The 14,252-nt window shown below is 37.7% G+C and overlaps 1 long non-coding RNA gene across 1 annotated transcript; it reads left to right on the forward strand.

Annotated features, from left to right (window-relative positions):
- The first annotated feature begins 287 nt into the window (after positions 1-287).
- On the forward strand, positions 288-13,171 carry LOC134738071 (uncharacterized). The gene is made up of 3 exons (XR_010123594.1): positions 288-351; positions 12,069-12,188; positions 13,120-13,171. It is a non-coding gene; the product is annotated as an uncharacterized LOC134738071 (long non-coding RNA).
- The last annotated feature ends 1,081 nt before the right edge of the window (positions 13,172-14,252 follow it).

Consider the following 14,252-nt stretch of genomic DNA (forward strand, 5'->3'; position numbering starts at 1 on the left):
CTGTAGTCCTAGCTACTTGAGAGGCTCACGCAGGAGAATCATTTGGCCCCAGGAGGCGGAGGTTGCAGTGAGCCGAGATCGCACTACTGCACTCCAGCCTGGGTGACTGAGTGAGACTCTGTCTCAAAAAACAAAACAAAACAAAACAAAACACCAAAACTCGCATTAAAAATACACAGGTTTTCCTATTTATTTGTGTATTCAATTCTTATGGTTCCCATGTCACATAAAACTTATATTAAATAATTTTGTATAATTTTTCTCTCATTAAGCTGTCTTTTGTTATAGGGACTTCAACCATGAACTTGGTGATGAGCCAGAGAAGGTAACTTTTCATCCCCTACAAGACCTGTAAGTCCAAAACAAAATTTTGTGCATTTTCTGGCTAAGGACAATAATTCCTATAGTGGGAATATTAAAGACAGGTCTAGGAATACCATAAAATGATAAAAAAAAAAGTCAAACTTGGAAGAAAAGTTAGACAATTTGTTTATAAAGGAATATTCTGAATTTCCGAGGGATTTCCTGTTACTTTTAAAATTTACATTTTCTGAGATACTGTTAATATAATACTTAAAGAAGATGTAGTAGTAGCCCCAAGAGAGAAACTCCACAGATTTTAAATGTTGGTGCATTTATTCAGCAAACATATTAATAAATATCCATTCTGTACTAGGTGCTGTAAGAAGATACAAAGTGGGATCAGATGTCTACATATTGCTTATAATCTAACAGAGGGGATAAGAAATATACTCAGCAGGTTACAAGAGCTAGTGATAACTCATCACTGCCTTAGAAGGGTTTCAGTTCCAACTGCAATTTCCATAGGAATTCTATGGAGAGAGAGAAAACTCTCTATGTTACAGGGTATAAATAGACTTTTACTGAAGACAGCAACTGGTAGCAAAGTTATAGACATACAGTTTTGCCAGGATCAGACTTACATCTCAAATAATTACTTTAAATCTCTCGAAAAAAATCATTTTGTAAACTTCAGTGTCAGTCAGTCAAATAATCAATATGTCCAGTTTGGTTAGAATTGTATAAGAAAGTCATACATTTTTAAAACATTTCCACTATTCCAATAAATTACAAATGATGAGGTCTGTCAATAAGAAGCATCTAATTATGTTCAAAACAAAAACCTTAACTTGATCTGGTTTGCAAGTACTTTCTGAGGTAGTATGGATACTGCCTAGTGTTCAATAAAAGGAACATACTGTCTTGTTGAACTGAGAGCAATTTTGTGTTCCACCTTCTACTCTGCCAAGAACTAGCTGTTCTTGAGACTTAGCCCAAGTCCTTCAATCTCTTATTTTAAGCCGAGTAGCTAGGTGATCTTTAAATTCTCCTCCGTCAGCCAAATGACTTCATTTAATATCACCTTATTTAAGCCCATGCTAACAAAAAAATAGTGAAGAGTTCTCTAATTTGTGCAAGTCTATATAAAAGCTAATCATTGTGTGACAAAAAGAAATAAAATGCTCCCATTCTTAAAGTCAGACCATACCTTCCTGTGGCTAATTTGGGCTTTGGGCAGTCATGTTAAGAATAGGCCTGCTTATGCCTGCAATCCCAGCACTTTGGGTGGTCAAGGCGGGAGGATTACTTGAGGCCAGGAGTTTGAGACCAGCCTGGGCTACATAGCGAGCATAGTGAGACATTGTCTCTACAAAAAAGTAACAAAAAAAGAGCCCATCGTAATGTAGTCCCAGCCACTTGGGAGGCTGAGGTGGGAGGATCACTTGAGCTCAGGAGTTCGAGGCTGCAGTGAGCTACGATCATGCTAATGTGTTCCAACTTGGGCAATAAAGCAAGAATCTGTCTCTAAAAAAAAAAAAAGAAAAGAAAAGAAAAAGAAAAGAGCTTTTATTTCAGAAATGAATAAATAGAACAGAATTTATTCATCTAACAAATATTTATTGAGCACTTACTATGTACTAGACACCATGTCAGGTGCTGAGGAACACGGTAGTGCACAAAGTCTCTGCCCTTAGGGAGCTTCTAGTCTAGAGGAGGGAAGTTAAGTAAATGAATGTATTAGGATCCTGCAGTGGGGCTTTTATGTCCTTGTGTCTTCTCTCAAAGGTGGTAAGGACATAAGAACTGCCAAATAACTCTATGTCCCTAAGGAAGGACACATAGCAGATGCCAAGGGTAAACACTTCCAGCCTATAAAACAGTGGAAATTTGAGAGAGAGCAAGAGCAAGAGCCAGATGGGAGTGTGTACATGAAGAGAAAGGGACAATGAAAATCCCTAGGAAAAAGTTTTCAGGAGCTTTAAGAGAGCCAGCTGGAAGGCTTGACAAATGTGTTCTGGAAGTGGAGGACTGCTGTTGCCTCCTGCCAACAGACTAGCCGTAGGGGTGCCCCCGTCTGGTATCAAAGAAAAATGGCGGTCCTGGAAGAAGATTTTCAACCAAGGTGCTGGATAAGAGAGAGAGAGTTTCCTTGTGGGCCCAGTGGCGACAGAGCCCAGGCACACTGCCTGGAAGAACAGAAGGACCTCCAAAAGGCATGAGTGAGGTGGGTTGCTGGATGCCCATAGGCTCAGGGAGGAAAGCCTAAAGACAGCGCGAGGAGTGGCACAATCTACCTTAGAAAGGCACAGAGAGAGTTCCGCTTCTTCCTCCCCGCTAACAAACAAACAAACCCCAAACCCACAAGAAAGCATTCGGAAAGTAAGGGATGATTGTACCGTGCTCTCTGTTTAGAAGGAACCAAGAGCATATCATGACTGCATCTGCACCCTAAGCATGTGCTCTTTGCCCACAAACTCTCTTCCACTTCTTTCATGCTGGCTGGTGAGGGTCCAGGAGCTTGAGTTAGAACATGCTGGAGCAAGCTGGACACGCTGAGCTCTGCACTCAAGGCAGGCTTCCGTGCCTAAATCAGACCTGAGCTGCAGACAGCTTTAACTTGAAGGATCTTACAAATTGTACTTATTTCATTGGTCTAGCTATTTTCAAATCTGAAATGAGACTTTTCTAGTGAGGGGGCCAGAAAAGCTATGGGACTTGCCCATGATCCAAGAGGAAAAATACCCAGAGAGAAGGCTTAGAACGACTACTGTGAAACAATACAGTTGCTTCATGAGCATAAATCTTGTTCATTTAACAAAGATTGTCTCACATTAGTCCCACAGACACACACTTCTATTATAAATGATCAAAAGGCATTGTAGTGAAAATGTAATAATACATAAAAATGGGGGCTTAGGCCAGACATGCAGACCACTGCTTTAAGAAACTGAATGTAATGAAGAAACTGAACATGGCTTTTCTTTCTCTTTCCCCTACCCCATCACTTCCTGTTCTCTATTGCCTCATTTATTTCTATCATTTCCAGCATTTGGGGACATTTTTAGTTTAGTCTGATTACATTCAGTCCCACGGTGAGGCTGTATAGAGATAAATATATCTGTAAGTCAGAAATATCGCAAACCCCAAGACGAATAATCGCATTGCCTTGTCATGTTGCTCTTAGTCAGAAAGTAGTGTCTGAAAACTAAAGAATTACTCTTAATATACAGTTCTCTTCTAGGGACAGTATTTGATGTTAGATCTTTGGTAACGTTGTTTTGTGGGAAGGGATCTTTATCTTATATATCACCTTCAGAGGAGAATAAATAAGAATGAGCAAGTTGAAGAAAACTCAAGGTGAGAGGTTTCTTTTTCAATAACATTAAGTAGAAAATGACAGCATATAGATACCAGTGTGTTTTCTTGTGGGTTTTGAAAAATTTAGAGTATTACAACAGGCATTTAATTGCCAAAATATATACAACTTTGATGCTCAACAATGATTATGGTTATAATATTTACTAGAACCTTCAAGTGCCCTCTCGGATTGATTTTCTGCATTTATTCATCTTTTCTCACTTCCTCCAACCTCTGACAGTCATTGGAAGAGGTGTCTATCCTTGTGATCAAGGTCATTACCTCCCATGGCCTTAGGACTCTTCCATGACCTTTGCTCTATGGATAATTTCATCTCCGTTCTACAGACTCATTCTCTCTCTCATGGCTTGTGCTCAGCCTGTTAAAAAAACGATGAAATCTCCTTGGGTCCTAATATTAGAACAAAAAACTTGCTTGACTTTGCATGTTTGTGTAGCTACTATCTAACCATCCCTGTGTTAGCAATCATTTCCTAGTGGTCAAATTCAACAGACAATTTTCAGTTCATATTTTACTACGACAATAGTAGTTATAATAACAACCCCCCCAAATTTTAGAACCTCGACAGAATAATTCATTTCTTGCTCACATCATAGTCTGACATGGGTGTTTTTTAGGTGAGGATGGCTTTCCTCTGTGTGATGACTCAGGGACCCTGTCTCTTTCCTTATTGTTGCTCTGTCATGAGTTAGGATCTTGGAGTCCTCTGCTTCCAGCTCTTAGAAATGGAATAAGAGGACAGAGGTGGCATACCTCTCTTTCAATTACCTTGGTACTCACATTCTATTGATTGAAACTAGTAAAATGGCACCACCAAAATACACATGAGGCTGGGGAATATATTTCTTGCTGGGTCAGTGGGAACTTTTTACTAAAGAAGGAGAAGCATAAATTTTCAATGAAGAAGTGGCTGTTGGCTGCTATCTATTCTTGAAACTGTCTACCCTTTTACATCATTTTACAGAACTCTTTCCTGTCTCTCCTTTTACCTTTCTGACAATGCAGCATCTTCTTTCTATTCCTTCCTCTCACGCTTCACTGCGTGTCAGAACTCTCTCTGATTTCCACCCTATTCTGCCCTCTCCACACAAGCTTTTATAGATTCAACTAAAATCTGCATACTGATTGCTCACAAATTTCTATCTCCAGCCAACTTCTCCCTGGAACTTCAAACTATGTATTAAATATTTTTTTGGACACATCTGCTGGAAAACCAATAGTCTCCTTGAATTTGCTGTGTCTGAAACTAAACTCTTTATCTTTTCTCACTCTCATCATCAAATGGAATCCTGCTTCTGCATTAACTAGTTAATAACGTTACCATATATTTAGTCAACCAATATAGAAATTTGGGAGTCATCCTAAAATACTGTTTGTTTTTCACAATTCTCTCCCTTCCTACGCCCCACTTCCCATTAAAAATCAACCTCTAAATATCATTATTTTGAAGTATTTTACAAACTATTTCATCCATTGTTTCAAGAACCTTATTTTATGTTAATAAAACGGTTATTTATTATATTCCTCTTTATGACACAAAAGCAGATGCATATACTGTGATGGTAAATTTTAGGGGTCAACTTGACTGGATCATGGGATTCCCAGATAGCTGGTAAAGCACTATTTTTGGGTGTGTCTGTAAGGGTATTTCTGGAAGAGATCAGCACTGATTCAGTAGACTGAGTAAGGAAGACATGCCCTCACCCAGTGAGGGTAGGCACCATCCCATTGGCTAAGGCTCAGATAGGACTAAAGGAGGAAAGGCAAATTCTTTCTCTTTCTCTCTCTCAGCCTCTCTCTCTCCTGGAGCTGGGACACCCCTCTTCTCCTGCCCTTTGATACCAGAACTCCAGGTTCTTTGGCTTTTGAACTTTGCTTGCACCAGCACCCCATCCAGCTCCTCGGCCCTTCAGCCTCAGACTGAGAATTACACCATTGGCTTCCCTAATTCTGAGACTTTCGGACATGGACTGAGCCACGCTAATGTCTTCCCTGGTTCTCCAGCTTGCAGATAGCTTGTCATGAGTCTCTCATAATTCTCCTAATAAACCCCTTTCATAGATGTATGTGTACATGTATATCTATATCTCGATTTATATCTGTAATTGTATCTCTATATATCTCCTATTGGTTCTATCTTTCTGGAGAACCCTAATACATAGACAATATTGTTTAAAAGCATTTTAAAAGACAACAAATTGGCTAGTGTTTGAAAATTGGAAAAATAAAGATAAGTTAAATGAGAAATTAACTAACTAATTAACTAATGTAAAGTAAGAAATTGGCTCATAAAGTTATCGAGGCTGAGAAATCCCATCATCTGCAGCCAGTGAGCTGGAGACCCAGGAGAGTCAATGATAGAGTTCCAGTCTTACTCTAAAGGCCTGGGAACCAGGGTAGCTGATGGTATAAATTTCAGTCTGACTCTGAGTCTGAAAGTTAGGAGAACAATATGCCAGCTTAAAGACAATAATGCAGAGATTAAGTGAAATCTCCCTAAATCAAATTTTTGTTTGATTTAGGCCTCCAGTGGATTGGATGAGGCCTGCCATCCAACTTTCCCCATGGGAAAGGTAATCTGCTTCTTTAAGTATGCTGGTTTGGATGTTAATCATATTTAGAAACACCCTCACAGACACATCCAGAATAATGTTTAATCAAATATCTAGGCGCCCCATGGCCCAGTCAATTTGACACATAAAATTATTACACTAATACATTGTGAACATTTTGCATATTATTAAGTATTTATCAAAGCCATGATTTTATTCCTTGTATAATCTTAAATTTTATAGGTATATTATTAATCATTTAAAAATCCCCCATTGCTTGATATAAAATTGTTATAAATTTTTACCAACAGAAAAATGTAACAAACATCTTTGTAGGCATATCTTATATCTTTGTTTCCATATCTATCTATAGTGATATGTTGTGGAATTGTCTGTCTGCTCATATTTGCTTCCTTTCAGGAACTCCCCATCCCCCACTTAGTGTGACTCTGATGGGGCAATTTAGCCTGATGCACCACCCCCACCCAACCAACACCACCACAGGAGTGGTAACCAGATCAAGTTAGACAACCAGAATAACTCATCCTCATCCCTCAGGGATGGTTCAATGATGGGCATGGGTACCACACCCAGTGACATGGTGTGCTCCCTGAGACTTTGTTGATGGAAACGTCATGGAAGATGGATTTATTATGTTGGGATTGCTGAACTGTGAGGATGTGATGTACATTCTTGGTGGCCAGCTCCTTAGCCTTGAGGATAAAATGTTTCCATGGAATGAGGTGAATGTGCAGAGAAAGGAAAGGTTAAGAGATGCAGAGAAATACAGACTTCCCTGTAACTTTATTGATCCCTTATTCATTGTTGCCTATAGAAAATTTATTCTTGGAATTCCTAATTACTTAGACTAATAAGTCCCATTTGTGTGTAGATTACTGTGAATTGTAGATCTCTCATTTTCAATTGGAGGGGACAGATTTTTAGAAATTAGATTACTTAGACATAAGTAATGAACACTGATTAAATAATTTTATCAGATTACTTTTTAAAAACAATGTATTAATTTATATTTTTAATCAGCAGTGTATTAAAAGTAATAAAACAAAAATAGAAAAATAATAGAAATGATAACATAGCATTAGGAAGAAATATTTAGTTAAGTACTGTTATATACCAGGCACTAAACCCAGGGTTATCTTTACCAGGGAGTAAATTATACATATGTTTACTTTCCATTCATATATATACTCATTGTTTACTAAGGGCACATTGAAATAGACATTAATAAAATGGGCCAAGAGTCTTAAATATAGAGAATAAATCATATACACGGCAATTTATTGTGTATGCCTTTGTTTTTCTTTTAAACTTTTAAAATAAAATAGCTGGCTTAGCCATTGTATGCTAAAGAAAATAAATGTACAACAAATAAAACCCAATGTTTTTGGAAAGGTAATGCTATTTGTCATAACATGTAAATCTCTGTGACCTATTACTACAGAGACTACACTTATTATTCAAGCTGGAGCAACTGTAAGAATGAAAGGCAGAGCTCTTAATAAATACACTGGGACAAGCAGTGTAAACCGAAACTGTTCTGTGCATAGTGGGACATATAGTCACTTGATTTCATACAATGTCTATTTTTTACTTAAATAAAGAGATGCTGTTGCATTGGCAGACATTTTGAACTCTGACCCACACAATTATTTGTGAGTCCAGAGACTTTCATCTCTGACATGTGGCTTCTAAGGGTACACTGGGTGTTGCCTTCGAGGAGGATTTATGGATCATGCCTGGAAATGAGGCAATCATATTCACCCACATTCTGTTGGCAAGAAATCAGTCATTTGGCCACATCTAAATACAATGGTGGCTTCAAATTGTAGTCCATTTAAATAGCCAGGAGGAAAGGGAAATGGTTCAGTAATAACCAGCCAGTATTTTTCCATAGCTTAAAAATATAACATTTTAAATAATCTTTGTATGTTTACAGAAACATGCAAAAAATTGGATCCAGAAGAAATACAACTGTAGGTTGATATTATATTTTATCTCTCGATCATTGCTATTCTGATATTTCTAAACTAGCCTTGAAAGAGATTCAGTTAAAATATATAAGACAGAATTTATCTCCTATTAGATTACACTGTTCAAAAATTCTGTCACATCTAATTTTTATCAGAACCCATGTGCCAAATCCCATTTTATTTCAACAACTCTATATAATATAAAGAGCACGAGATTCCAAGTCAGAAAGACCTGAGTCACAATCCTGATTACTGTTTATTCAATGAAGGATCTTGAAGAAGCTACTTAACCTTTTTAATCCTCAGTTTCCTGTCCTGTAAAATGGAGGCAAATGCCTATCTCAGAAGGTTGTGAGAATTAATTAAGATGAATACTTAACATGCCAATTTTAATGCTTCCCCCATAACAGATGGTCAATAAGACTGATCCCTTTCTCCTAGAGTAGTTAACTTCTGTGGGATTAAATAATTGCTACTCCAAACAACTGTCCCCTCTCTCTAATTAATAAAGCATGTCAACTGGAAAGACTTCATTTTAATCTTGAAGTGCAGATATTTTGTAGTTGCTAAAGTGTTTACAAAAGTTACTCTTCTTCAAATACAACTTAAAAATAATTTAGTGTAACAAACCCTATTCTCCCTACCTCTCTAATTTTGTATGATGACTTCACACATTGAATTCATTGTTCAAAAGATTTCTGAGATGTTATGAGTGCAGAAAGGCACAAACTAATTTTCATGCCATAATAAATTTAATATTTTTCAAAGGAATGGAGAAATTTCTTTTTTTTCAGAAATAATGGTGGCTTAAAAGATAGTTGAGACTAGGGAAGAATGATGTGGAAATAGAAGGTGAGCTCTCAGAACCTGGCAGTACACCACCACCAAGTTCATGCTCTAACAATCGGTGTTTGTCACAAACTAGGTGATTCTTCAGGAGGCTAAAGGTTGAATATAATCCTGGCAATCTTCGTGTCTAAGTAGGCTCTTCAGCAATAGCTTTGTTTTGGGGCTTTGGTAACACATACAGTCTACTTGAGTTTTAAGGCTGCTTTTTACCAACGTCTCAAAAGAATTTGAAAGCCTAACAGAATTTAATACTAGCTACTAAAATCAGAGCAGGCTGTCACAGAGTTTAAAATTTTTTTTCTGAAAAGTAAGAACATGTTGGTTTTCTGAGACCTTGAGTGGAATGACCTGAGTGCATATCTAAGCGATTTTCAAAAATGTAGTTATTACCAAGTCCTGCCTATAAAAATCCACTTGAAAAGAAAGAGACAGAGAGAGACAGGGTGCTCTGTCGTCCAGGCTGGAGTGCAGTGGCACAATCCTAGCTCACTGCAACCTCGACCTCCTAGGTTCAAGCAATCCTTCCACCTCAGCCTCCTAGTAGCTAGGACTACAGGTGGGGCCCAACATGCCCCTCTAATTTTTATTTATTTTTTTAATAGAGATTGGGGTTTTGCTATGTCACCCAGGCTGGTCTCGAACTGCTAACCTCAAAGCAATCCTCCTACCTCAGCCTCTTAAAGTTCTGGGATTACAGATGTAAGCTACCATGCCTGGCCAAGAGCCCACTGTTTTAAGTCTACAAGTGGTATTAAATTATTTCTCTGCTTAAAGGATTTATAACAAAATTAAAGGACTAACTTCATTCCAGGTTACGTTTGGTTGCTTAATAACTTTTGGGAAGGGAAGAATCCACTTGTAGCTAAGAAAACACAGGCAAACCCATGAAGAATTCTGCCTCTATTTTCATAATTAACCATCTGCCTTATCATCCCAGATATTCCCTGTTTGGCCACGACCCTCATTGTGTCCCTTTTCTTGATGGCCTTAATTCCCATGAGTTTCTAATTGCCACATACTAGTCTTTATTGCACCTCATTTATTCAGGGTTCCAGATGCAGACTATATTTTCTGAGAAATGAATCTTGGCCAAGTGTTAATGAGCAAGGACTAGAAAGATGATTTTTGGTAATATATTCATTTTAGCTGAGACGTTTAGACAAATTTACTCTGCGCTTGTTTTCTAAAACATAAATGGCTGGCATTTTAGGCTTGCATAGAGCTGATTTTAATGACACTTAAATATAGGGTGGACCATGGTTATCAGCAACCCTGTGTTCCTTTGTGGCAAGAAAAAAGGTTGGACCAAATTGATTAGTCTGGTGGCTCTTTATTAATATTTTGAAGGAATGTCTGCAAAATAAATTGTGGTGCGGTGCCATGTGCCTCCAGGGACCTGTAACACATTTTTAGTGCTTGTTAAATTCAAAGTGATGCTGAAATTATAGCAAAGTAATAACAAACTGACCAAAGTTTAATAGCAAACTTTCATTTTATGCATCAAGCATTTGCTGAATACAGACCTAGAAATTTAAATCTGGGCTTCTCTGGAGATGAGCAGTTCTCATGAACAGACCAAGAAATTCGCCTGTAGGCCTTCAAAGAGTTCACTTGAAGGTCTCCTTTCACTGGGACAGATGATTTAGCAGGAAGGATGGGCTGCAGAAATGTTGTCTTTTCCAATTTCACACTTTTCTTTCCTCAGTCTTAGCTTATAAAGATCTAATTTTCCCTCCTTTTTTGCATCATTTTTCATATCTTGACACAGGGCATCTCTCATATTTCTGCTCAGATCAAGGGTAGAGCTAGGCAGATCAAGGTATAATAAGTTTTAGCTAAATGTTTATGCCAGTTTTGAAAATTTACAGCTTGCATGGAACACTTGCAGAGGTCATAGAAAAAAATTTTTTTTTCTTACTTAAATTACTTTAATTTAGTTTAACAAACCAAAAGTCAAATGCAATGCAACCTATTCTATGGTTCATAGATTTCTAAAATAAAATTGAAATTGATCTCAGAAGACTAGAAGGTATTCCAGTGTTTTGAAAATGACCGATAAAAATAATTGTTCATTCTTACCAAGCAAAATATTATTTATGGGAAGAACAATGAGAAACTGGGAGATTCCACAGCCAGATGGGTGGCTTTGTGTAGACAAAACACATCTGATTAAATTTTGTACTTCGGTGTCAGGTAGACACAGCAAATATTGATGACTCATTCCATAATGGATTCCTTGTCTTTTTAGGATTCATATGGTCAGCCTTCTTATGAAAATTTAAAAACAAAGTTTGTTTTGTAATAGTTATAGTCTGTTAAATTTTTATAAGACAATTTATAACATATCATATGATATAGTCAAATGGTAGAATCATAAAAGCTTTAAAGTTCATGTTTTCAGATATCTCCACAAGTTTGTGCCATTAGTATATCAGATTCACAAGTATATCATTACATCAGACTCACAATTATCAAAGCGTCAACAGTATTCAAATGTGATATTTACAAAATTTGATCCCTGCAATTATATTGATATAATCTATACAGATGATATACAGTAAGTTAACTGTTTAAGAGTGGTTTACTCTAGGTCCCCCAGGTAGTCCAAAATCTAAAACGTTTTTGACACTATAGATTTGAATGATAATATTATTGTCATCCCCTTAAAATCAACACCAGTTTTTTGGTTGATTCTGGTACTCACGTGTGTGTGTGTGTGTGTGTGTGTGTGTTTTAAGCATTGGCCAAAGGTAGCAGGTGGCATAGATGGCTGACAAGATCTTTTGCTTTGCCAAAGTAGACCAGAGATTTTTACAACAACTGATTTCAGATATTCTATAATTTCTACTGTCCGGGAGAGGCACTGAAGGTTTTTTATCATCTGTTGAGAGAGTTGATTATAAAACAGTTTTCCTGGTGTTCCTCTTTAACCAAAATCTTCTCATTCTCTTTGGCCCTTGTTTTCTGAGATAAATCACTCTCTTTCTTTCCAAAGCAAAATGAAAGGGGCAATTATACCCTTGGTGATTCTTAATTGTCCCAACTAATGAAGTCAAGTTTCTGGAATCTGAGCTGAAAATGAAGCTTACAATGCACCCTCAATACATGAAATTTGGTAAGTCAATTTGAATCTTTTTTTGTTTGGTCAAGAAAATTCAACTATTTGAATATTGAACTGAAGTCACTATACTGGTACTCTCAATTTAGCTTAGAATAAAAATGCGTTCTCTCCCTATATCCTCAGTTAAATTAAGGGAAGAAAAACAAAACAAACAAACAAAAAACAGTATTATCACTCAAATAGACTTTATTTTATTTATTTTTTACAGCCCAGAGGCCTTTATTCTTCTTACAGCTATTCTGCTGTGAATTCATAGGGAATGGGCTCCAGCAGCTTAGGCTACAGGCTACTTTCCACCGGGTCTCACAAAGTGTGCTTCTCAAAGCAGGCTGGGGCTTCCCTTGAACCCAGGTACCTTTCTCTTTGTCTTCCTTCTTTTTTTTTGAGACGGAGTCTTGCTTTGTCATCCAGGCTGGAGTGCAGTGGCACGACCTAGGCTCACTGCAACCTCCGCCTCCCGGGTTTAAGTGATTCTCCTGTCTCAGCCTCCCAAGTAGCTGGGACTACAGGTGCCCACCACTGCACCCAACTAATTTTTGTATTTTTAGTAGAGACGGGGTTTCACCATGTTGGCCAGGCTGGTCTCGAACTCCTGAGCTCAAGTGATTCGTCTGCTCTGGTCTCTCAAAGTGATGGGATTACAGGCATGAGCCACCATACCTGGCCTGGCTTCCTTCTGTTTCTGATTATTTTCTTTCACATGTTTCAGGATGCTATCTTGGCTCTTCAAGTGCTTAAAATGCTGAACATGTATATTAATTCGCTTGGCAAGAACCTTGCCCTTACCTTGTTTGCTGACGACACTGCCAGCAGCATGCTGGGGAACATTGTAGACTCTTCCAGTTTTGGATGGCAACACTTGCAGGGCATTCCCTTTTGAACAATACCTATTCCCTTGATGTCTACAATATCACCTTTCTTGTAGGTTCCCACTTATGTACCCAAAGGAGCAACTCCATGTTTTCCAAAAGGCCCGAAGAACATATAGCAGGTACCTTGTCTTTTTCTCTTTATGTTTGTCATTTTGGTGAATTACTGAAAAATGGAGGTTCAGGCCAAAAGGCTTAACCGGATATTATTTTAAGCAGTAAGTTTTTACTTTTTCCAAATATGTTCCCCTTACATCAAATAAGCATTTTCTCCCTGTGTTAATGCTAATTAATTTGCCATATCAATATATCAAATAACTTCACCAAATACTGTTGTAAAAAGCTCTGTACTGGCCCAATAGACAAATTAAAACCTAGGTTATGTAATCTAGATGTGCCCTTTGCTTACATGTGGGAGAATTGGAAAGATTCATTTATTAGTGACTGCAATATACAGAGGAATTTAATTTAAAAGATGTTTTGGAAAAATTCAAATATTATCACTAAGGGGAAGTAAAAATAAATATATATGTTTCACATCTCTGGGTCAGAAGAAAGCAAATGCAGTATCTATCAATACAAATCAAAAAAATAAACAGCAAGAAAATACAAATAGTTTATACTCTTTATACTATATTAAAAGGCAAAGACTCGGCCGGGCGTGGTGGCTCATGCCTGTAATCCCAGTACTTTGGGAGGCCGAGGTCAGGAGATTGAGACCATCCTGGCTAACACGGTGACACCCCGTCTCTACTAAAAATACAAAAAAATTAGCGGGGCGTGGTGGTGGGCACCTGTAGTCCCAGCTACTTGGAAGGCTGAGGCAGGAGAATGGCATGAACCCGGGCTGCAGAGCTTGCAGTGAGCCTAGATCATGCCACTGCACTCCAGCCTGGGCGACAGAGCAAGACTCCACCTCAAAAAAAAAAAAAAAAAAAAAAAAAAAAAAAAAAAAAGGCAAAGACTCTCAGAAAGATTTAAAATCTGACTATATACTGTTTTACAATAGACACACCTAGAACCAAATGATACAGAAAAGTTTAATATAAAAGGGCAAGCCAGCATGTTTTTAACATAAAGGCAAATAGAAAAGACAAGCATACAATCTTTGTTTCAGACATTAAATAAGACAAAAGGTGCTTTTTTTACATTTTAAAGGGAACAATTCTCATCGTATTTCTAGCAGTCG

This window comes from Pongo pygmaeus, chromosome 14 (assembly GCF_028885625.2).
Source record: "Pongo pygmaeus isolate AG05252 chromosome 14, NHGRI_mPonPyg2-v2.0_pri, whole genome shotgun sequence".
NCBI classification, from domain to species: domain Eukaryota; kingdom Metazoa; phylum Chordata; class Mammalia; order Primates; family Hominidae; genus Pongo; species Pongo pygmaeus.